The 25,978-nt window shown below is 39.8% G+C and overlaps 1 protein-coding gene across 1 annotated transcript in view; it reads left to right on the top strand.

Moving 5' to 3' along the window:
* Nucleotides 1–3,454: 3,454 nt before the first annotated feature.
* SLC7A2 (solute carrier family 7 member 2) overlaps nucleotides 3,455–25,978 on the top strand; it is a 61,662-nt gene continuing 39,138 nt past the window's right edge. Inside the window, exon 1 of the mRNA XM_021694292.1 lies at nucleotides 3,455–3,590. The gene's annotated coding sequence lies outside the window, so the exon portion shown is untranslated. The remainder of the gene's footprint in view (nucleotides 3,591–25,978) is intronic.

Here is a 25,978-nt window from a genome sequence, read left to right as displayed (position 1 = left end):
AAGAAAGAGACAGACCAGTCTAAGAAAGAGAGGGATTTGTTTTCAACCATGTATTTTCAGGTGCTGGCAAGTTCATCTCACCAGAGACATAGTTTGGAGCAAGGATGAAAGATGAGGCCTGGCAAAGTAGCTTTTGGGATCAATGCCATTTAGTTGGTTGAGTCTGAGGATCTTAAGATTGTGAAGGCAGATGGAGATAAGAATGATTCAAAAATTTAATCTTAAGAGTTCCATAATTAGCAAGCAGGACAAAAAAGTGATAAGGATGGTAGGAAGAAAATGAAGAGATCACAGAAGGCAAGGTGGGGGAGACCATTTCAAAACAAAAAGGACCAGCAAGCAGGAGAGAATTTGAGGCGGATGAGAACAGAGCAAAGTCCATAGGATGAGCTTCGGAAGCCATCTCTAAAGCAATTAGAATCTTTGTCAAGCCTGAAGGAAAAAAGAGGATTTACATTAGCTGAGCTCTCTTCCAAACCCCTGGTTTTCAGTCCTTAGACCAATAGGCTGACCAAAGATATTTGGATTGAGAAAGCTGACTTTTTCCAGCAGGTACTGTCCCAGCAGGAATCCTGGCAGAAGGAAACAGAGACCAGCACAGAGGGGCGGAGCTCTGGGTGATTCTTGATTAATGGCCAATGTAAAGAAACCCCAGAGACAAGCCAAGTGACAGGACACAGGGAAATTCATAGGGAGAGCAGCGCAGGATGGAGAAACCATTGCGAAACCATTGTTTGGTCTTTGTTAAAAAAGACAAGCAGAAAAATACGAATTTCAAATCTAATTTGTCATTTTAAGGACTTACTTTTTTTCCAACCATTTTTTTTCAATATTTTATTGCTTATCTTTAGGGATAGGCAAATATGGAATGTGCCCAGTGGAAAGTTGCCTTTAATTTTTTACACGTTTTTGAAAGGGGAATGGAGAACAACAGTGGATGGAAAGCCCTCAAAACTCTAGTGGCCTGAACTCAGATCCAGTCCTTTTTCTCTGTCAAGCCAATTTAACTGTAACACAGTATCCAGTATCCGAAGATTTAGGGGGAAAAAAAAAAGGGGGTGGATTTTAGCTTTGTCTTCACTGAAATAGCTTTGGGATAATGGAGTCAAATTAGAACTAGTAAGAATAAACTCAGGTCTTGGTAGTTAAAGTAACTTGCTTATTCATGGACATGAGATTTACTTTGGATTGTATTTGGCAAGTGTAGGAATAAAGGGTGTGGAATTTATTCAGCTACAAAAGTCCCTTGAAATTCCCTGCAATTTCATAAAACTTAACAGTTCAGATGCACAAACATTTCTGAAATCTTTGGAAGACAACCACCCAGATCACTCCTGCTGCTGAAAATGACTAAGTTGGATTTTCTGTTTCATCCCTAAGGAGGAAGCTGGACAGATGAAAGTGAAAAGTATAGTACACCAGACAGGGTGAGGTAGACCGAGGTGGGTGAAAACATGACTCATCTGGGAAGAGGATGCAAATTCCATTCCGAAGAGCTTGAACAGAACAGTGCAAATGGAAATGCAGATGAAGATGAAGTCAATATAGCTTAATCCATTTCAAATATTTTGTTTCTATCTATTCTAATTTCCTTGGCTCTCAGAGTCCATCTTAAAGACTCAGATCCATGCACGTTCCATCCTTTCTACACCTAAAAACATTTTAAAAGTTGAGAAATAACCAAAAATAAGACGTGAGATTCACAGTTAATAACTTCCAACAGGAAAAGGAATATATAAGTCAACGTCTCTAGTGCGTCAAGATAGCTATCAAACATTGTGCTTATTAGAAAGGACTTGCTCATTTTTGCTTAGAGATGAAATAGCTTTTATTATTCACACACATACACAATGTGTTCTTGATTCAGGAAGCACCAACATCAGATAGTCAGATTACCAGATAAACTCAAAGACTGGTATTCTGACTAAATTGGCAGTTTCTAAATGTCAGATAGATTAGTTTATCTCCAATCAATGTGGTGCAACCTCATCACAGACTGTCCCTTGAGGGTATTTAGATACAAATATATGGGGAAATAATTTCTTAAATTTAAAATAGCAAACTTTAGTTTCTTAAAAAAAAAACAGGTGGAAAATTTTATATCAGATCCCTCACCCTTAGAAATTAAACAAAGTCTCTTAAGTCTTGCGTTTCCTTCACCGGTTGGTGCAATGCCTCCTAACCCTTATGGGACTGAGTAAATTTGGTGTCAGAATCAACATGTTGTCAAATCCCTCTATATCATTAATGATTAGTTGCACAAGGACTCTGTTTTACACTGTAAAACTAAGTTTATATTGATAAAAACTCTATTACATAAGACATTTACTAGAACAGATAATAAATATCCTTGCAGTCTGGTGCTATTCAGACCTCTAGTTCTTCAATGAGGTCCATTGATGTCTTCAAGGAGAAAGCTGAACTCTGGAAATAGTCATTGAGATTTTGTGCATGTAACATTTTTTGGAGTGAAGTCCCAAATCTTTAATTAGATTCTGTTAAAGAAGTTAAGAATGATTTAGAACACCATATTAAAAGTATATGTATAATGCAGCAATACGAATCTGGCGCTTTGCCAAAGTTAATATTATTACTGGTAGATGAATAAAAAGATATTTAGCATAATATTAAACAAAATAAGGTAGATCTTTCTATCAAACAAAAATAATAATACACTCACTGTTCAATTCAGGCCAATGTTTTCTCCTTTCAGATTAAAATTAACAGAGTTTCACATTGTGACTTTAATCTTATCAGAGACTCCTAAAGTAAACAATAGCGCAGTATGAGAAACCTTGATTGTGTAACTTCTGCTGTTTTGTTGTTTTTTTTTTTTTTGGAAATAGCAAATGTCATTTTCTTATTGCCCAGCTTCAAACAGTCATGACAACCTATTTACATTACTGGAATTTTCAGAATAGCAACTGCACATTTTTATAAACTTTCATGGTTTTTATTGAAGTAGTACTATTTGACAAAGCTTCTATTGATCATTATCATTGGTATGTTATTATTATTCTTATTTACAAATTCTTCTCAGAATGAACAGTAAACGGGAGACAAAAACCCCACTTGGAAGAACTCCACTTAGAGCTTTGGCAACGCCCCTGAGGCTGGGTCCTCCAAGGAAAGCAGGAATTCAGTTTTCCCTCCTGGGCAACCACGCTTCCCAGGCCCGACGCCCCAGGAGCCGGCCGCGCGCCCCGCGCCCACCGGCCCGAGCCCGGGGGAGCGCACGCCCGCGAGTGCCCGCGCTCCAGGCCGCGGACCGACCCCGAGGCGCAGCGGCCGAACGCTGCCTACCCGAAGGGTTGGTCCGCGCTGCCGGGAAGGTCTGGACGCGCGGCGGCCAGCGCGGGGGAGGGAGGAGGCGGCACCGCCCTGCCCCGCGCTCCGCCCCCGGCGCGGCTACACAGAGGGGCGCCCACGTGCCCGGCCCGCCTTCTGCAGCGCAGCGACCCGGGCGCTCCTCTCCGCGCGGAGCAGCGAGGCTGCGGCAGCTCCTGCAGCCTCCCGGAGACGCGGGCCGCCGACACGCTCCAGCCGCTCGCCCACCACCGCCCCCTCGACGCGGCCCTAGCACTGCCCCAGTAAGTTGCCTAGTGTCTGGCCACGCGGAGGGGTCGCCGGCGAAGGGCGGCCTGGGCACCGGGGCCGGAGGGGAAAGGGCTGGGCGGGGGCGCGAGGGGGCGCGGGGGGGCGCGGAGGGCCGCGTTCGGGGGCGCGGCCGCGACTCGGGGACGGACAGCGCCGGGGCGGCGGGAGGGGGCTGCCGCCGCGGACCCCTGTCCCGAGGGCTGCGCCTCGCCCTGCCCGACCCCGTGCGGCCGCGTGTGCCCCGAGGCGTCGGGGTCCGCAGCAGCTGCGCGGGTCGCGGCGGCTGGGAGACGGCGGGCACTACTTCGGGAGCCCTTGAGGCACTCTTGGCCTCGGTGGCCCTGGGCACCCATCTCCGGGAGCGCAAGCCAGCCCCCCCCCCCCCCCCCCGTTCTGCACTCTGAGGGGTCCCTGAAGTCGCCTTCCAGAGATTCTTGGTTTAAATATAGAACAGCGCTTGGAGCTCTGGAAGGCTTTCGCGTCCTAAACCTGACCGGGACTGGTAGGACAGGTAAAATGTCGTGGTGTGTGTTTGGGGGTAACTTGAAAGTAAATGGGTGAAGTTTGAAACCCGTTTGAGATGGGCTATACTCTTTTAAGCCTATTTCATGCCGTCTTCAGCTTGGAACTCGAAATGCCATTCTCCGTGTTTAGGCAATCACCAAGCCCATGGCCTCAGAATATCCGTTCCTCCGGAGAACTTTCTGACATGCATTTACGCGTATACACAGTGCAGGGAGTAACGTCTTCAGAGATGGTATCTTAAAGATACTTAAAAATACGCTCACGGGTCCTACACGTCTAAGTGGAAACAGTGCCTAGATTTCAGGAGTAAAAAGGTTCAACCCATTCAGACTTTCATGCATTTATGCAGAACTGCCTCCAAAAGCAGTTAGTTGACTCTTAGTACTGGTAATAAGGTTTATCTAGTCGCATGTGCAGAAACATTCATCCTTTTAATGAGGGAATATCGTCAGATTTTGTTCAGATAGAGCTTTCTGAATGCTGGCGGGGGCTGGCGTGTCAAGTTAGTATGTTTGTGGCCTCTGACTTGATACTCTTGCACTCTTGCCCCAGCCAGTCCTTAAAACTTCAGTCACCTCTTTTCCCCTAAGCATTTATAATAATCATCTCCCCAGGAAATTGGAAGCAGTTGTGTTTGTGCTCTTTTTCTAAGGGATGTACAGGATAAGAATAGCTTAAGTGTATACTTTCTGATAGCTGCTTTTTCCCTTTGTAAATTAAATCCTTTTTTCTTTTAGTTGTACTAAAGCTTGGTATGAAATGACGTTTTGGTGCAGAAGAATATATGCATTTTTAATTTTTTTCCTTTACTAAAAAGTTCCTAGTTGGCTACTCTGAGTGAACGCTGGGAGGCCACATTATTTATTAGGATTTTTTTCAGTTTTCTCCCTTGCCCTCACTTGGTTTCCACATTGTGAATGACTGGGAAACGTCATTTACCTTAAGGCATTTTAATCTTTTAAGGGTGTGCCATGGCCTTGGAGAGCAGAGTAAAACTCAGCCTGGTATCTCCTTATCTCCTGGGATTCAGTTTGCAGAATCCATGGCCTCTTTAGCATGTCATTGGCAAAACCCTTTTGATTCCAAAGTCTCTAATCATTATCACTGGACTTAGAGTCTGTTAAAGAGAATTAGAGGCTGGGAGGGGAGATAAGGTAGCTGTTGGAGTTTGAAAAGACTGAGAATACTCTGGAGTTTTTCATCTTCTATTCTCATATATATTTTTTTGAACATATGTGCCTAAAGAATTTTTAGGGTCTTGCTTTCCGCTACATACCTGCTAATCTATGCAGAGTGGGAGTGCCTGGTCTCTATTCTGCATGGCCCACCTTTTGTTGTCTTCCTGTGCCTCCTTGCTGAAGTTCTCATCGCTTCTCTCGGCTCTTCTGGCCAGACCTGAGCCCTCATCTGTGGCTGTTTCTGCTCTTTTCAGCCCACTTTTTCAAAAGGGCTTTCTCTCATAGTTTTCCTTTGACTTCTCTGTTTAGCCTAGTTTCTGTCTTCTCTTCTGTTTTATTTGCTTGCTACTCCATTTATCCCTAGCTATATACCTATGTAAGTATTTTTTTTAAAGTGTTCAGGGCCATCTGCTGATTTTATTTTGATGCCCTTCAGTGACCAACTTTCAGACCAGAATATTGAAAACAGCTTATGTTGCTATTTGTTTTATTATTTCCCCAAGCATAATATGAACATGTTGATTTTTAAGGACTGGCTTCTTGTAGACCACTTACTGGATGTCAGGACAAAAGTGAAATTTTCATTTGGATATATTTCTAAATATTGACATATTTAGTACTGTGTGCCTCATTTGAATGTTTTGTCATCCAACTGAATATTGAAAAACTCAGTTAACTGTAGGATTTCCCTTATGTGATAAAACTCATCTAAATGGTTTGGAAAATCTGTGTGGTTAACTCATTTCTATACCTTTAATCTGAGTATACAAAACCATACCGATAAAGCCTTGATTAAAAAAAAACCTAATGAAATAATTCTTTTCATTGTCTTCCGTTTTAATAACTTTTCATTCTATTGCCTAACGCGATGTCTGCACATAACACATGCTCAGTGTGTCTTATTGTCGAGTGAATGCCAACTGATTTCAATAATTTGAGAAAGGGTGTTATGTATGTCTTTGAATATAAATTCCTTCGTTGAAAATTACTGGGTCCCTACTCTGTACCAGGCACCGGACAACCAAAAGTAATGTGTAGCTCTGATTTTGGAAGGATTCTTCAATTAGTTTTACATTTGGGAAACCCTTCACTGATGGATTTACAAGTAGTTTTTTTTGTTGTAATTTTATATAAAAACAATACCTGTAAACAGATGACTTGAGTACCATCTACACCAGAAAGCAAGTAAGGAACACACTTTCTAATATATGGAGATGATGGTGCTCACTATTCCATCATCAAAAGCACTTATGCTTGGCATTTTCGTTTGACTGGTAAAACGTATTTACTAGTAATAGATTTGTCCTGATTCTTCTTATATATTCTTTTACTTGCCTTTTTGGCTATTGTTTTAGAAGTGATGTTTGTGTCTGTGGAAATGTTGTAGATGCCATTGACAAAACCAAACCAATAGTTGGGGGTTCATTTCCCCCGGGCTCTAAGTAGCCAACCAGGTTCTCAGTAGCTCAGTTAAGATAATCAGAGCATGACTTATCCATTAATTTTTCTTGTCCAACTTAATAAATATATATTGATCTGTGGAAGCATGCAGTGCACTACTGTTTTTCTTGTGTTTATGGACTCTTAAACTTTAAATGTTTCTGGGAATAGCCTCTATTGCTATTGAGTTAACCTTCTCATTGGTAAGTACCATCAGTATTGACTTTAAGATTTGAGTTAAAGTGGTTTTTATTTAAAAGGCTGGGTTTAAATATGTGGGTTGCATCTCTTGGTTCCTGTTTAGACTTTTACTTTGGATCTCTCTGTTCAGGGAAATCTGTGGTTGCATTTTTCTGGGTGTGTATAGACATACGTTGTTGAGACTCTTGGGGTTTCTTACATCCAAGATGGAATCATCAGGCTACAGTGTCCTATGTGATGATTTCATTCTGCAGATGTTATAAATTTGATTTTATGCCTCTCTCCATCCCCCTTCAAAAAATAAAATAAAAACAAAATCCATACTCATTTCTGGTGCCTCATATTAGTACCTTTCTTCAGAACGTGAGCCAATCTGGGATTCGGCAGTGAAGCAGATGATATAAGAACACGTTGATTTTTAAGGACTTAAGGATTTTAAGGATTCTTAACCTTTCTTTCAGGAGTTAAAAAAAAAAACAAGCCCTATGTTGTATTCATTTTTGGAATATTTTTGAACAATACACAGCAAAGAATTTTTATGTCCCTTGTTGATTCTTGCTAGTTTTTCCCACAGTTCTGGGGAAAATTCTTTTCTTTCCTTAACCCAATCTGGCTTCAGGAAGCCTCCCTAGGTCTTTATACAATTATATGTAATACAATCCTGTTTATGCCATCAAAGCCTCCTTCCTAGTGAGCCTAGTGATCATGGTGGATGGAGCTTCATGTCACAGGGGATGCTGCATGATACTGTAATTAAGAGGCTCTCATTTTATTCTTCTACTTTTGCCCCTCTCCCACTTTTTTTTTTTAGTTCAGATTTTAAGTGGATCTGTTCTACTTAAAAACGAATGATTGTCTCTTCAAAAAAATCAAGAAAAAAAGTACACCTTAAAGCTTATTTTTTATTCATTTTACTTCTGTGTAGGCCAAAAAATGTTACAGGAGTTGGTACTTTGATCATTAGAGATAAAGATTGGTTGGTTAGGGTCTTTTCTTGCCTTGGCTCTGGGTATCTAGCTGTCATTTTGGTAAACGATGATAGTGATGATAGTCACTAGTGGAATAAGAGAGAATGGAGTTAAGTGATAGTGGAATTATGCAACTGTATATTGAACCTTAAGGAAAAAAATGGGGTCTCTTTGCATGTTCAGCCTTATTTTTTTACACTCAATATGAGCTGAGGGCAGATTTTCAGAATGCAATTCAATTTCTACTTTCAAAAATCACACTACAGTCTCTAGAACTTGAAATATATCTGAGTGGTGGAGTGGGAAGGCTTCTCTGTACCATATGCAGAGTTTATTTTCCCAAAGCGTGGGGTCGTAATCCCTCCTTCTCCCCATTCCTGCTGTCTGGTTTCCAAAAGAAGGTATGCATTTGGTGGAAACAACTGGATTTCATTTTTGTGAAACTAATATGCAAAATTTACCACTATTCATATACAGAATTTATAGTATTTAGCAGTTGTGTGTGCATCCAAGTTACTGAATACTGTTTTGATTCATTAGGACTGCCTTGGAATAGGAAATGAGACTTTGTAATTTTGATTCTAAGAATATCTTATGAGATATTCTATTTGGAGTCTTCCATGAATAGCGGTTAGTTAATCCATTTTGGATGAGTATGTGTTGTATATATTTACTGCCCAGATCTGGAGTCCATAGAGAAGCAAAGGATAAATAACTTGGTTCCTATTCTCTGGGAGTTGACAACCCAGTGAAGGAGTTAACAAGTAATCATACAATGGAAAGAGAATGATAAAGCTGCCATTTGAGTGACACAAAGAGCTGAAGGTATCAGGAAAAGAGATAACAATCTATTCTAAACTTTACTTTTTAAAAAAAGTTTGTGTTGTGTTTCTGACATAGACTAAATGCCCATTCAGTTTAGGTATTATCATCATTATGGTTACCGTTATTGCTGTTAAAGCCAATCTTCCTTCTCCTTTAGTTGCTCTTTGGTAAAACTTGAGTACTTGGACTTGAGTTTGGCTGAGCAGTTATTCACCAAAATATGCATTTGGGAGGGCAATAATACTTATTATTAGTTTGGCAAAATTGTTTACCATTTATTACCCTGGACCTCTAGAAAATTATATTTAACTGTAAATTCAAACTACTCTGAAAGGTCTTAGAAGAAAAGTTAAAACACAATAGGAGGTTATGTTTTAGATGGAAATCTTGAAGAATAAAGCCATTCCAAAAGTGCAATCAAATTAAGAACATGCAGTTATTTTAATTTCTCACTCTAACAGTTGCGTTCTTACATTAGGCAAACATGGCACATTTATGCAAATTTAATGAGTTTAAAACCCATAAAGAACCTTGTCAAGAATGGAAAGATCGCAGGTGGTCTTCATCCACCCTCCCATTATTGCTTCTCGCTCAAGACCAGGAAAGCAGTCCCTGTCTCTGCTTGAGTGATAGTCATAATCTTTGCTTTCAGCTTGGAATGGACAAAGGATGGACAAAAAGTGCTGGTAGCTGAAGAGATACTTGTCTACCCCACATTAGAGAGGAAAGAGCTGTTTTGTTAGAAGAAAGCACATTTAGTTTAGTGTCCTACCGTTGACCTAGTAGAAGAAAAAAAAAGTTTTAAAGGGATTATAGAACCCAAAGACAAATCTTTCCATTTCTGCTAAGTAAAAATCACTTCACAGGTTTTTGTTTACTGGACCTTAGGTGCTCAGAATTCTTTTAATTCTAAATTATTTGTAGCACACTGCTGTCATGCCATTACTGATCGGTTCATGTATGACCAATAAATATTATTTCTAAGTTCTTGGGTTGGATGGTGAGTGGATATTCATTGTATTATTATTTTAAAGTACTATATGAATAAAAAACTTTAAATTTCTCCTGAATAAATTAGCAAATAAAAGTCTTTACAAATGTCTTGTGTTTTTCCTTCAAGTAGAGAACATTTGTATTAAATGAAATTTTCCCCTTTCATTTAGAAAGTGACTTTTTTTTTTCCTCTTGAAATTCACTTTATGTTCACTTCTGTAATGTTCCTGGTCTCTTGAAGCAGAGGATACTTACTATTTTTGCATGGGGCTCATAGTCTACAAAGATGTTTGCAACTCCATAAAAATATAAATGAAAACTTACTGATAGTTTGTATCAACTTAGTGTGGTTTCCTCTGGGAAAATCCTATGTCCAATAAATTCAGGCTAGTCTGTGTCGACTTTTTATCTGCTTTTGTGACCGTATTAAACATAATTTTACATTTGTGTTTGAATCCAACAGCAAGTTTTAAGGGGTTTCTTTAATTCTGTTGTTATTTGAGCAATTGTTTAGGAGACATTTCTGTGAGACCTAGAAGGATCCAGAGGTAAGCTTTGACACTCCATCCTGAGGGCTCTTGCCACGTTAGGAATCTAACTATTTTTTTTCCAGGGCAGTGTATACAAGAAAATGAAGTCTAATTGGCTGTGTCTAAGCAAGCAAAGTGGGATTGCTATTTCACTCCTCAGGTTTGACATGTTGCATTGACCTAGACTTATCTGAAGGAGTTGGCAGAAGAATACGAAATGTCATCTAAGTCCAAAACCTACTGAGAGTTCACTTTGTTCATCTCCAAAATCAAACATCACTGCTGAGTTTTTTAGTGAGTTTTAGCTTAGAGTGAAGATTGAGCACCTACTCTGTGGCATGTGAGGATATGCCATGTGAATGAGATGCTCCAGTGGATAACAGTTTAATCACTATGGAACTTGACGGTATTCAAGAGTTACTTCCCTACCAAAGCCTCTCCTCTTCGGCTACTCAATCTATATTACAAATTTACATGAACATTTTTGGAAGGGAAGGTAGCAGAATCATTTAATGTATTAAGGTAATCATAGTAGAATTGTCTTAACATTTACAACTTGAGGGTCATGCTGTTTGACCAGTGTCTGAAATTTAACTGTCCAAATCTTAAAAGATTGGACAAGTGAATCAAATGGGAGAAGTAAAGAGATTCAGGTTGAAAAGGAAAGATTGCATTGACTTACTGTCTTTTTAGTGAAAGGTTTCATGACAAGTTTCGTACAATTTGGATCAACTGTATTTGAACGAATGGTACTTAAAGTTATTTGATAGAGAAGGAGCCCCTCCTTCTTCTGTCCTTTCTGATTATGTTTTGTTTTCATGGAAGGAAGAAGAACCACACATATACGTGAAAAATACAAATGCCCCTGTAATCTTCTGTAATGTGTCTGGCAGTTCAAGCTGCCCTGAATTCATACCTGGGGTTTTAGGAACCCCCCAGGATGAGAACCCTGTGATCCAGAAGCCATTTCAGCTCCTGGGAAAAGTATCTTAGGAGAGGGTATTTTGGGGCAGAATGGGACCTTCTTGGGTCATACATCCTTTCTTCTTACTGAAAGAAGGCTGCTCACGGCCTCCATGGGGGAGCTGAGAAGACTCAGAGGTAAGTGTTGGCGTGGGGAGCTCCACTTAAAAGCTATGACCTGAGCACAATGATGACCATTCTCATTTGTCCCATGTTGGAAGCAGTTGCCTGCCATCAAAGGAACACTTTGGACATCAGTTATCTACAGCATCACCATCTTTCTTTCCTCCAAATTCTCAGAGCCACAGATTTCTATGTCCGCCTGTGGGCCAGGAAATAGATTCGATTCTAAACTTAGTTGAGATCACTTTAATTGAATATTTGTAAATATATACATAAAAGAGAAGGGAAAAAAATAGTGGATAGCAATAGTGCCCTCTTTTCTTACCTAAAATTGGAGCATCTTCAGAGAGACATTTGAAATCCAACCTTATGGCTCAGTGTCAGTCTGATATGGATCTTCTTATAGAAAGCTCTGGAAGTTAATAAAGGTACAGTTTAATGGAACTAAAGAGGTCATGCAGAACTAAAGAGTGACTAACGAAGAACAGAATTTTAAAGTGGGTTTCTCTGCTGAAATTCTTGTCTTTTGCAAAACTTGCTTGACGAGTGGTTACAATTTGTAATGTTTTGTTGCAAAGAGCCCTCTTTAAATGCATTACATTGGTGCCCTCATGGTTGTGTAGGTGGAGTAGGACTTGTGTATGCAGTATTCATCAAGAAAAGAGCACAAAGCACATTTGCATGCCTTTGAGAAGCAACAGTGCGTGTTGATAAAATTTGTAGTACTAGAGCTTTGAAAACATATCTTGGGCGGGTGCCTGTTTTAAACTCTTCTGAGAAACAGTTTTACCTTTAAAACAAAAATCACTTTTTCGCTAGATGATAAGACATGCATAAGGCTCGGTATCCCAGAAATTTGGTTCTGCCGCTGGAAAAAATGGTGAGGCACTGTTGTGATAGCTGGTTTTGTATTCCAAATCCTAAACTCAGCAATACATTGAAAAACTGTCCTGTGGGCAATTTGTGAAACTTTGGAAGTGTTCGTCTCCAGCCTCCCTGGCCACGGACAGTTTCTGAGCTCCTGGCACGATGCATATATCAGCCAGACACAGTGCTAGACAAGTTGGGAAGACAAAGAGGTAAGTTCCTGAAAAGGATATTTTAGACCTCTCTTTTTACAGGTTAAGAAATTGAGATCTTAAGCGGTTTAAGTTATCTGAGGTCAGAGAGCTAGGCCCTGAGTCAAGACTTGATTTCAAGGTTTTGATGTAGCAAAAGCAATGATTTATATCAGACTGTTCTGCTTCTGTGAAAGCAAATCATAATCATAGTATACCACTTATGTGGTAGGAATTTTATAAATAGGAATCAAAGTACAATTTTAACTGTAACTTTTAGTTTTTAAAATTTCTTGGAAATTAACATTTGAATAAGATGTTTTCATGTAGTGGCATTCTTACAATGTGAACAATTTTTTTTTAAATGGCTTGCTTTTCAAAAAAAGAAAAACATAATCTTAACCTGAAAAGAAAATGACTTTAAATGTGGGTTCTAAGCTATCTAAAGTCATTAGGATTTCAACCTCCTAAGTGGTGCTTTTAAGCGAGTAAGTTCTGTTTGGAGTGCTATTGTGCTATCTGAAAAAAAAAAAAGCTGTTTGATTTTTTTTTACTTCTTCTGATTATCATAGGTAACAGATGGTTTGCACTTAGTTCAGTGAACCAAACAAAGAGCAGACTTTGCGTAAAATTTCTGTTGATATTGCATTTTATCTCACTGAAATGGGTTGTGTGAACCTTCTGAATAATGAATAGCATATTTACATTACTCTGATCTTTTTTGCTGCGGAGTTCAAAATAAGTATGAAGGACAAACCTAGCATTGTCACTTTAAAAGTCATACAATATTTAAAGTATTTTTTTATTCTTACTACAATGCCAACTCTAAGCATGTTGCAGACCCCGACTACTTCCAAAACTGATAAATTGCTCCAGTGACTTTGAAAGCTGCAGGGACTTTGATCTCATTGAAGTACATTGGAATAATAGTAACTTAATTTTTGTAAAGATTTGAAACCGTAAAGCCTCGAGGACCCCATCATTTCTCTAACCCCCAATTTTGAAATTATTTAGTACAGTTGCTAATGTTTGACTTTTTGTTGATCGACCAGCCTGTTCATAGCTGTTGCTTAACTCTTGTGTGACATCTAAAAGGTGGAGGTGATGGTGGCAGGAGGCAGGCGGGATGGTGTGGCTGCTGCGGGGGTGACTTGGTGAGTGGGGAGCACAGACACCAGCTGCAATTGGTACTAATGGAATTGAAAGCCCATTTGAAAACTTGACTTCGTCACACACAATTTTAATGCATTACCTGTTAGACCAGGGGAACCAGTTAAGTTAAACCATATAATTTCACTTCTAACTTTGTATGCATGAATCAGAATTCAGGCTGTTTTCAAGAAGTGGAAGAAAATTGCTCATCTTATTGAACCAAGTGTAACTTCTATTGAGTGAAATAAAAAGTGAAAAAAGAATGCAAGAGTCCTTGTTCTTTTTTCTTTTTTGCCCCCAACAAAATGATGTATGTAGAATAGTGTTTTAAGGCAGAGTAGGCAATTTTCTCCAGTGTTCACTTTAACAGAACTTAGGCTGAAATTATTTCCTGAACTGAATTTTCCACATCTTTGAAACATCAAATACAGCATTGCTAGTTTTAATAAATCATAAGATTTTAGGCTCAGAAGACACCTATCCATTTCATTCCAAGCAGAATCATGCCTAACTATTCCTCATAGGTGTGTGTATCATGGAAGAGTGAGCTGGAGATTGTATGTGTGCAGACATCTGCAGAAAAGTCAAAATTTCCTAACTGGTAACATAAATGATGATGTTTTCATATTTAAAAACAATAAAATGCTGAGAATAGCTATAGCTGTAGGAAAAAAAATCTGAATTTCTCTTTCTTAATTCCCAGTAAATGCTGATTTTTTTCCAACTCTATTTCAGTGCTTAGGAAAAGAGGGGCTTAGAGCATCAGAATATCCCTTAAGCTCCTTTTCTGCTCTAGAAGAAAAATAGCAAGTAAACCGTTCCTATTTATTATTCCCTGGGTTTTCCCACCAAGAGTTTCTTGAGGCCTTTCCTGACCATATCAGGTATGATGCCACTCAGATGTTAGAGACCCTGATATGTAGCTGGGATGTACTGGGGGTGGGGGCCGCTGTAGCTGCTTAAGATAATTCAGCTTGTAATCAAGGAAGCATTTACAGCAGGCTCCAGGTTTTCTCCTCTCCCCCACTCCTCTTAGTCTCCTTGTCCTCTTTTCTTCTTCATCCTCCTTCTCCTTCTAACTCCTTCCCAGTCCTCCTCTTGGTCCCCTTGTCCTCTTCTTCCTCCTCTTTCGCCTCCGCCTTCTTCTTCCTCCCTCCTCCCCCTCCTCCTCTTCATCCCCTTGTCCTCTTCTGCCTCCTCCACCCTCTCCTCCTCTTGGTCCCCTTGTCCTCCTCTCAGTCTCCCTCCTCCCCTTTCCTTCCCCCTTGTCCTCCCCATCCTCCTCTTCATCCTCTTGTCCTCTTTTCTTTCCCATCCTCCTCCTCCCTTCTCCTCCCCTTCCTCCCTTATCATTCTTCTTCTAGTTGGAAGTGAATGGGCAAACTATGTAGTTAAACCTGAGCCTAGTGCTCACCAGAGCCTCAGCTGTCAAGGCTGAGCTCCTCTGTAGACCATGTTCTGGGAGTCATCCTTAATTGTCTCCTGTCTTTGGGACATGGGTTGTATTTTCTCCTTTGGATGAGGTCAGGCTTGAAGAACATTGTTACGTGCACTTGGCAGAGGCTTTGGCGCGTACGCTAGTCTGTGGGGAAACCATTGTCAGCATCTGCCTTCCCTCCTCTCCCTCATTCTCTTCCTCTACTCACTTTCCCTCAAGCCTGACTCTAAATGCTAACTTCAGGATAATGGGCAACCTTTTCAGAACATAAAAATGAACAGTGAATATAGGGAGGGTAATTCTGTAACTTTTTAAGAAAAATCTTCATCTTCATCCATTTGTAGCATCCCTTTAACTTTGTGTGGAAAAGCACCTTGTAGTTACTCTCCAAAAAAAAAAAAAAAAAAAAAAAGCCAATCTTTTTTAGTTATTGCTTTTAGTTATTGCTTTTTCAAATCACTTAAATGGAGCTAGTTTACGACTTGATTTAGAGTAACATAGTTACTGCTTTGGGAAATCCTGTTATTACCAGTTACTACATTTGTTATTATACAAATTATTCAGGGGATAGAATTCAGTGAATTAGCTTTGTATTCAAGTAATATCTGTCTCTCAAGCCTTAATCAGTATATGTTTTAAAAATTATTACATTTAAAAGACATCTCCTGGCAGAACATATTCTAGATCAGCTTTTTCAAGACTAATGACCATTTTATATGAACTTGCTGCTACAGGGTACTAAACTGGGGGTTTTATGAAGCCCAAACAGCAACCCATCATTGAAAAAAATTTCCCGTTTACAACTTAGACTGTGAAAGCTAGAATTTAGAGAGTTGGAACCCCGACTAGGGCCACCTCTTGACAAACTGGGACATAAAGAACCAACAATTGTGCAGCATTATTTGGTATTCCTTAAGCAAATGAAATCTTTGGCTCATTGGCTCAAAGAAAACTTTAAGCTTTATAATTTCATTTTTTTTCTTTTTAAAACATAGGGCCACTCAGTAGTTACGAATGCCCACCAAGTGCAGAACTTTTCCATGTACTTAGACACAGACACAAATTTGAAAAGGGACATGTTCTTTGAGCTCTTAGAATTTACACTCTAGGTCAAACTTATTGGTATCTCTATACCCAAAACAGAGTAACAAATGACATGGCTTTTTTTCTAAGCCCTATAGACATACACTCCAATATCTATCATTAAAAAATAGAACCCAGGGTGCCAGGGTGGCTCAGTTGGTTGAACATCCGACTCTTGGTTTTGGCTCAGGTCATGATCGTCAGGGTCGTGAGATCAGCCTGCATCGGGCTCCACACTCAGCAAGAGTCTGCTTGGGATTCTCCCTCCCTCCCTCTCTGTTTCCCCCCCCCCAACTTGCATTCGCTCTTCTCTCTCTCTCTCTGTCTCTCTTTCTCTCTCTCAAATAAAAAAAAAAATAGACCCCAAGCTGTTCTGGAATAAGCTATATATAGCCTTTCTCAACACTCTTTTTTTTTTTTTTTTTTAAGATTTTTTTTGTGAGAGAGAGCACAAGCAGGGGAAGCGGCAGGCAGAGGGAGAGGGAGAAGCAGGCTTCCTGCTGAGCAGGGAGCCCGATGCGGGGCTTGATCCTAGGACCCTGGGATCATGACCTGAGTCGAAGGCAGATGCTTAACCGACTGAGCCACCTAGGCGCCCCTTTTCTCAACACTCTTAGTCTTTTTTCTTCAAAAAATTTTTAATTATGTTGAAATACACATAGCATAATATTTACTGCCTTAACCATTTTTAAGTGTACATTTAAGTAGTGTTAATTCACATTGTTGTATAACCAATCTCTATAACTTTTTCATTTTTTAAAACTAAACTCTATACCCATTGAACAACTTATTTTTCCCTCTCTCAATCCCAGATAATCATCATTCTATGTGTTTGACTACTGTAGATACCTCATATAAGTGGAATCAAACAGTGTTTGTTTTTTTGTGACTGGCTTATTTTACTTAGCATAATGTCCTCAAGGTTCAGCCATGTTGTAATATGTGTCAGAATATCCTGTTTTTAAGGCTGAATAATATTCCGTTGTATATTTAGGCCACATTTTGTTTATTCATTTGTCAAAGGGTACTTAGATTGCTTCCACCTTTTGGCTATTGTGAATAATGTTGCAATGAACATGGGTGTGCGAATACCTTTTTGAGTCCCTGTTTTCAATTCTTTTGAGTATAGACCCAGAAATGGAATTGCTGGATCATATGGTTATTTTATTTTTAATTTTTTTTAAAGAATCGCTATATGTTTTCCATATTGGTTGTACTATTTTACATTCCCACAATAGTAGTGCCCAGGGTTTACGATTTCTCCACATCTGGGCCAACACTTACTATTTTCTGGTTTTTCTTAGTAGCCATCCTAACAGGTGTTAAAGTACTTTTATAGTTATAAATTGTCTCTAAACTAAACAAAAATAAAATCAGGTGTTTTACCTTCATTCACACAAGTAGAAGTTTAAAATATTGCCTGATCATTTTTCTAGGGTTTAAAAAGCTTCCATTTATTCTCAGGACCAGTTGCCTTTTGTATACTTCTATGTTATAGCATAGGTCAATAAAGTCCTGAGCTTATCTCAACCCCCAAGTAACATATAAATATCAATGATGTACATGTTCCACTCTTAGAGGATTGCTTGGGAGCAAAAGCCCCTCTGCACATTCATGAAGCTTCCTTGACATCAAAGAGGCTCCCGCTGATTTGGTTCCAATTCCCTGGGTCCAGGCATGTAATGCAAATGAATGAAACCGATTAGTGCAAAATAGTAAGGTATGTGGTGAACCAGAGAGCAATCTTTTAAAAATACCACGTACACTAAAACATAGGTTGGGAGTTGGGAGGAGTGGCTGATAAGGAACCCAGCAGAGTCCCTGACATTATGAAAAGAGTCAAGGTGGCATGAGAATGCAGCCCAGAAAAAAAAAAAAAAAAAAACCTATTTTTATTCTAGCTCTCTTTAAATATGCCTGAACACACTGTGAATAAAGCAGTTCCAAGTATCTTTTCTCCTCTTAAAAATGAACATAGAAAGGAAGAAGCTGGGAAATATATAGCAGCAGTTTGATGGCAGTTGACTCCTTGCATCTGATTCTGGAAGAACTTAAACTTTTAAGTTTTCCAGATTTCCCTCTCCTCTTAAGGCTATTCTGAGTGGGAACAAAACTCAGTCTTACCTGGGGAGAATGTCTTTTCCCTGCTTCTATGTTCATCTCTTAGGCCAACTTTATTATCCTTTCATTCAGCCAAAAGTGCGGTCTTAGGAAGATGATCAATTAAAGCCTCAACTTCCAGCAGATGCTACTTTTTCAAATTCATGAATCACAACTACCTTAAGTCTTGGAAGCATAACAGTAATGAGGATGAAGGCAGTGGAGACTGATAAATTTTGCTGAAATGAGAATGATAAAATCTCCTGTTGGTGTGTGATCTTGATATTCCCAGTGTTTAACATTGTCATTATCTGGGCCAAAAGGGTAAATGATAGAGCTTTTCTTTTCTGGTCTTGTAGGACATTGTTTTTTGCAGATACGTTGGTGGAGTTGCTATTAAAGGCAGGATGTGCTGTTGTGAACTAAATATTCTCTACAGGGGAACGGGGAAAGAAAGAGGAATCACAGTTGCTAGCCCGAAAATAGACTTGTTGCATCAGGTGAACCTTTAAACTTGAGAAAGGTTTACCAAATCAATATTTATTTGGTCTGAATAGCAGATATGTAATGGTGTAATACCCCTTGACACTTTTCCAAAGTCATCACTATTATGAGGACATACCTTATGGTTTTGTTTTTTTGTTTGTTTGTTTTCTAGTCACTGTGCCCTTACATGATTACATGTTTTTAAGGAGGGTGAAGACGAAGATGTTGATTGGGATGGCAGATTTTTTGGCAATATGGACTTTTGTGTAAATTGTCTACTTGTAATCTAACTGCCGGTTTATAAATATGCAGAGAATCATGAAAAATGTAGTTTTTCAGTCATAAAAAAGAAATTATATCATTAAATCAGAGAATCTGAGTTGGCAGATACCTTAGCTAAATACCCTTTTAATGAAACCTGGTTCTGCAAATTTCTGAATCATTCTGAATCACCTGTCCTCTGTTTAAAATAATGACAGAAATCTGACACCTTTATTGGTAGGCAGCTTCTTATGGGTGGAAACACTATTAGGGAGGTCTGCATTTTATTGGGTCACTATTTTAGTCTTTTTTGTATTATATCCTTTACTTGGAGTTTTGTGTCCTAGTATAATATGGACAGTGTTATTGTCTTCTTACACATTGCCATTCACATATCTGAAGAAAGTTATTGTTTCTAAGTCTTTTTCTTCCCCTAAGAGTGAAAAGAAGTGAAATGTAGAAATAGTACAAATTTATTTTTCATAAGTTCTTTGCTTTTTGCCAGATACCTTTCTTGGTGTATTTAATCCTTGTAGCTGTTCCTTTTCAAAGATGGAAAGATGGAGACTCCAGTGACTTGCTCAGACACATGGCTGGTAACTCTTAGGCTTATAGGCTGGGCTTAGATCAGGGTTCTCTCTGGGCCCCAGCTCTATCACTGCTTTTTGTACCCAAACCCCTGCTGCTGCTTTCATTGCTCAAGTAGTGACATGGTTTCCAGACCCCTCACCATATCCTAGTCACTCTTTACTGGACGTACTTGGTCAACATTTACGAAAAAGATGGTGGCAATCATCCATTCGGGAATTACTTGAGTATCTATTATGTGCTAGGCGCTCTCTAGGTATTTGGAATACACCAGTGAACAAAGCAGTCAAATGAAATCTCTGCCCTTGTGAAGCTTCTATGTTGTGAGGGTTTACACTGAGGCTGAGGCCCCTGGCCCCATAACCAGCACCCAAGAGGAGTCTGAAACAGGGAACTGGAGAGTTAGAGCAGACACTCTGTGCCACTAAGGAGTTAAGTGGGAATTCTATGTATAAAACGTCAAATGGTGTATCAAATACGTATCTAACATCTCTGCTCATTTCCCCCTTTTCATCCCTTCAGACAGATTTCTTCTGTGGATTAAAAAAATAATGTTGACTCCTACTGAATTACATCAGTTAATTCCCAGACACAAAACGAGGCCACAGAAAAGCTTTTGGTAATAGAAGGGAAAGGTGCTTGATATTATCAGAGGCCATTTGGAATAAAATGTAAGCAAAATGAAAACATGAAAGATGTGATTTGTAGAAACAAAAGACTTCATTTGTTTTGAAATAATGTTTTGAACTTAGAAATATGGGGAGAATGGAGAATATTAGCTATTTGAGAACCCAAGACACGGGTGAAGAATGAACTAGATAAATTATAAAATTAATATGGTGTTTCAGAAAATGTTGTATGCCTTAGTGAAAGCAGTAAAAGTCCCCAGCTTTTTATTGTAAGAAGTCTTCTTATATTAGATCACTGGAGGTTTTTGTAGCGAGAAGAAATGAGTTTTAATATTTGTTAAAAATTTTAATGTAGACATAAGTTATGATGCTTATTTATTCTTCCTGGTTCTTAAAATTTTTCCTCCATTGCTGATATTTTAATAATTATTACACTTTCAGTCTTAAGGTGGTAGTGTTCATGAGCTCGAAGGGTGAAACTCTTTTTTTTTTTAAATTTTTTAAATTTTATTATGTTATGTTAGTCACCATACAGTACATCATTAGTTTTTGATGTAGTGATCCACGATTCATTGTTTTCATATAACACCCAGTGCTCCATGCAGTACGTGCCCTCCTTAATACCCATCACCGGGCTAACCCATCTCCCCACCCCCCTCCCCTTTTTCGTTTCTCAGAGTCCATAGTCTCTCGTGGTTCATCTCTCCCTCCGATTTCCCCCTCGTCATTTTTCCCTTCCTTCTCCTAATGTCCTCCATGCTATTCCTTATGTTCCACAAATAAGTGAAACCATATGATAATTGACTTTCTCTGCTTGACTTATTTCACTTAGCATAATCTCCTCCAGTCCTCCAACATCCATGCCCCTTCCTCTAAGTCAAAGAAAAGTGGAGAAACTCGGTGAAACTCTTTTGGAGATAAGGTTTTAAAATCCCAAAGTGTTCCACGTGTATTTTTGGTAACATCTTAATGATGACCTTCAAGTTGTCTTTATTTCATCAGTTGGGTGTCAGATGGACTGCTAAAAGCCTGGGAACAGCTAGAATTCTGCACTTTTCTTTGACTTAGAGGAAGGGGCATGGATGTTGGAGCTATACAACCTTCGATTCAAATCTAGCTCTGAGAGATCTTAGGCAAGTCTCTGAACATCTCTGAGCGGCAGTTGCCCCATCTGAAGATGAGACAGTGCTTGCCCTGAGGTGGTTGTGAGGGATTAATAAAGGAACATACATCAGGCACCCAGAACCCAGTAGGAGAGCCGTGCATGACCCCAACTATTCCTTTTTATTGTCATATCTCAAAGCCTTTGGTAAAATGGAACCCCTTTGATTCTTTTTTTCTTCCTAGTGGATAGTCTCAAATATTTATTCCTTTTTCTTCCTTTTTGCTTGCCACAGAACCTGCAAAACTAAAGGAAGAGTATCCTGCAACTTCATCGATTCTGAGTTCCTCCTGTTCATGCTATATTGAGCTCGATGATGTAACCATTAGCTAACATTGGCTTTTACCCAGGCTGTGGGGACAAGTTTCTTTTCTTAAGGCACACTCTGGATAGTGTTTCAGCTCAGTTTAGAATGTGTACTTCATAACTGGACTATTTATTGGCAGAGAACCGCCTCTGCTTCACTTTCTGGGATGTGCTGGTTAACGCTTTGCTCCTCAGACCACTGTTTCCTCAATCTGGCCCTCATCCTGGGAAACTGTCGGTTCTGACAGAAATGTAAACTTTGTGCTTGCCTCTTTAGATGGTGCAAACCAACCAAAAACTTCAGGGGCTGCAATGAAAGAGAAACATGAGCAAAAAAGAGGAAAAAAAGAAGTAGTAGTTCGTTTTTTGTTGTTTTTAAATTGTGAGACTTTATGACATTGCTTCTAAAAAGCTAATGTTCATATATTTTGTTATGGAGAGTTAGGCAGACTTGATTTTGTGTCCTGACTTTGATAGGTACTGGCTAGTATTTACCTCTCTATGCTTTGGTTTTCTCATCTATAAAGTAAGGATAGTGATAGTACCTACCTCATAGGGGTATTGGGCAATTTGGTTGGGCTAATATATGTAACGCACTTAGCCCAGCTCCTGAAACCTAGAATGCCCTTGATAAATGTGAGCATCAGTACTAGCAGCAAAAGTGAAAGTCATAGAGGTGATCTATTTGTATACACTTTATGAACGTGTCTCATTCCAGGAACTTACGAGGACCCTTCTTAAATTTTATTTTTGTTGTTGTTGTTTTTTGTTTGTTTTTTAGAGAGAAAGAGAGAGTGCTAGAGTGGGGTGGGGGGAGGGGCAGAGGGAGAGAGAGAATCTTAAGCAGGCTCCATACTCAGCACAGAGCCCAATGTAAAATTCAGTCTCATAACCCTGAGATCATGACCTGAGCTGAAATCAGAGTCAGATGCTTAACCGACTGAGCCACCCAGGTGCCCCAAGACCCTCCTTAAATTTTAAATTGATGATTGAGTTCTCTTTAAGCAGTATCAATACTCTTGCTGCCATTTTCTTTTCCCATGGTAATTGCAAGTTGCTTGCTCTGAATCCTGTTCCTTCCAGCTCTGTGCCCCCAGGTCAGCCTCCACTATGGATGTGGAGTTATCAGGCACTTCTTTTGCCTCCGACCCTGCCTTATCCGGAGGTGCTTGTTGCCAGTTGCCTTGTGGTTCCCTCATCTTTGCCTCAAACCCTTCAGACTCTTTCTCTTTTTCCCCCTGCTACTGCGTCTTGTCCCCCTCATTCACTTTAAGGTCACTCATATAGAGAGAATGAGAGTTTCTCCAGATCTTCTGAGTAAGAGTGGCCAGGTTCCTAAAACAGATATTCACATTCAACTTGCCAAACTGATTCTTTCCGATTGTTTAAAATATTCTCTACTTTGTCTTCTCCATAAAGCTTTCCAGATTGACCCAAGAAGAGTACTCTGCTTCTTCTTTTATGAACCCTGGTAATGGATCCAGTCTACCATGACTGTCTACCAGTAGCACATTTCATAGAATGAAACATCTTATTCCTCAACAATGAATTGGGGAAATAAAGAGTTTTCTGTAAGAAGGATTTATTAGTGATTACCATACTGAAACATATATTCAAGCTATATTTAGTTTTGAATACTATTTGGTGTTGATTTTAGAAATAGGTCATTTTGAAACTTTGATAAGTGACAGATGAGTTTTAAATCTTAAAACAGGTTATGTGTAACAAATAGCAAATGTGTTTTAGGGACGAGTCACCAAAGGTAGACAATTTCTTACTGTGGCATACGTTTCAAAGCAGAGTCCTATCAAGTTCAGAGATAGATGGAAAATGTATTTTTGGCTATAATAAATAATATATACATATATGTAAAATCTTTAATTCTTCAAGAAAAAAATGTTAGCACTTCAACACAAATTGTTAAAATTAAAAAAAAATTGTTAAACAATTAAAAATATTTCAGTATCGTTTTCAATTCAGGGGGTGTGTGCTATGTTCCAAAGGGGTCATATGAAGATACATAGAACACAGTTTCTGCCCAGCAGGTTTACCAAATGTGTATGTGCTACGGACAAGGGTGATAAGCCAAATACATACGGTGCTCTAGTCGAGGTCACAGGTGATGAATGCCATATCCAGAGAAGTGTCAACAGGATATTATGGACTTTTCAAAGAGAGATCACTTCCACTTGAGGGGATTAAGAGGAAGTTTCATGAAGAAGGTAGGATTTGAAAAAGACCTAGAAAGAGGAGCATATCTGGAAAGGATATCCAGTAGCGGACATGAGGTTAAGAAGACAGTCTTATTCTTGGCAGGGAAACAGCATAAGCAAAGGACTCTGAAAAGTCTGGGACCTAGTGGCAAAATAACACATAATTCACCTTGACTGAAATAAGGTGGGATGGAAGGGGGAGAGGGAGGGGAAAGGAAGAAGGAAAGAGGATGTGAGGGCGATCTGGCTGCGACATCTGTCACCCCATTGATCGCCAGGGTTGATTCGGCTGATCTGGCTGGCTAGGCGGGTGTCCCCTTCCTCCCTCACCACTCCATGTGCGTCCCTCCCGAAGCTACGCGCTCGGTCGAAGAGGACGACCTTCCCCGATAGAGGAGGACCGTTCTTCGGTCAAGGGTATACGAGTAGCTGCGCTCCCCTGCTAGAACCTCCAAACAAGCTCTCAAGGAAGAAGGAAAGAAGAGGAATACTAGTAATAGCTCACGTTTCCTGAGGACATACTATGTGCTAGGCACTGTTTTAAGCCCTTTACTTGTATTCACTGATTTAATCATAAAGAGGATTAGGCTAGAAATATAGATTGGGTTCACAGTTTGGATTTTGGGGAGAAAAGGTGTTTGTATTTTGATGGGCAGTGAGGTGTCTGAATTGCAGCAAGGAGTAACTGAGCTCCTGGGATGTGAGGACCATGGGATGAGCTGAGGCTACAGGAATGAGAACCATGCTCACTGACACTTTAAATTGAGGTAATTGGGCATAATTGGGAAGTCCCATGAGCAGTAGTGTTAGTATTTTCATATGTACACATTTCCAAGTCTTCAAAGAGATCTTTTTAAATAGAGTAGCATGTTTATTTTATATTCCAGTATTGATTTGTGACCACAGAGCTGCTATATAAAAAAGTTTTTAAGTATTTTTTTTTAAAGATTTTATTTATTTATTTGACAGAGAGAGAGATAGCGAGAGCAGGAACACAAGCAGGGGGAGTGGGAGAGGGAGAAGCAAGCTTCCTGCCGAGCAGGGAGCCCGATGTGGGACTCGATCCCAGGACCCTGGGATCATGACCTGAGCCGAAGGCAGACGCTTAACGACTGAGCCACCCAGGCGCCCAGTTTTTAAATATCTTAAAAGCAAATACATTCTGTTACCTGCTTTAAAGTCACTTAAAATTTTAACCTCAAGCTAAAACATGTGTTCTGAAATGACCTTTGTGAACCTACTTCAGGCTTAGATACAACAAGATTTTGAAAGAAAACATAGTACCATAATGATAATGTCACCGATTTGCTGATGTTATTATTTAGGCTAATACATATGTAAGGTAACTACATCTTTTTTTCGTATTAGTCTTTTTTGTCATCCTTGAGCCTTTTTAGGGTACTTGCCTTTGAGGAAAAAAATATATTTAAAATATGATACTGTATAGGGCGCCTAGGTGGCTCAGTTGGTTAAGCGACTGCCTTCGGCTCAGGTCATGATCCTGGAGTCCCGGGATCGAGTCCCGCATCGGGCTCCCTGCTCGGCAGGGAGCCTGCTTCTCCCTCTGACCCTCCCCCGCTCTCATGATCTCTCTCTCTCTCAAATAAATAAATAAAAATCTTTAAAAAATATATGATACTGTATATTTTGATAGAGGGAGGTCAAAAGACATGTTTATATTTCAGAAAAATGGAGGGAAAGCCTCATAGAATTTAGGCAATGTTTGGCATACTCCTAGATGTGTTTTTCCCACGCACACGCACACACACAAAAGTGCCCGTACATGGCCTGTGTTTGCTCTTTGTGATTGGTGGGAAGGGGACAGTGTAGAACTGGAAGAATTTACATCAGGTTCACTTGGCAGGGTTCTGATACTTCCTTCGTAGTTAATTCTAGGCACACTGTTTCTGTCCTGTTAGTGTGTGTGAACTTCTTGGCTAAGGAATGACAGTGGGAGAGTTCTGCTGTCTTATCCATAGCGGATTGCCATCTCTTGAGGGCCTCGGGACTCCTGCTTCTGGGCCAGACCTGGCTGTGCGAACAGCCATGGCAGGACCTAGTCCAGGGGTTGTGCCAGGAGCCCCAGAGACGGGCTCTTCCCTGGAACAAGTGGTGCTGGGCTGTGGCCTGTTTTTGGCTTTCTGGCAGCAAGTCCCTCA

The sequence above is a fragment of the Neomonachus schauinslandi genome, chromosome 2, assembly GCF_002201575.2.
Source record: "Neomonachus schauinslandi chromosome 2, ASM220157v2, whole genome shotgun sequence".
Lineage (NCBI taxonomy): Eukaryota > Metazoa > Chordata > Mammalia > Carnivora > Phocidae > Neomonachus > Neomonachus schauinslandi.
The sequence above is the reverse complement of the archived record's forward strand: the minus strand, read 5'-3'. Positions and strand labels throughout refer to the sequence as shown.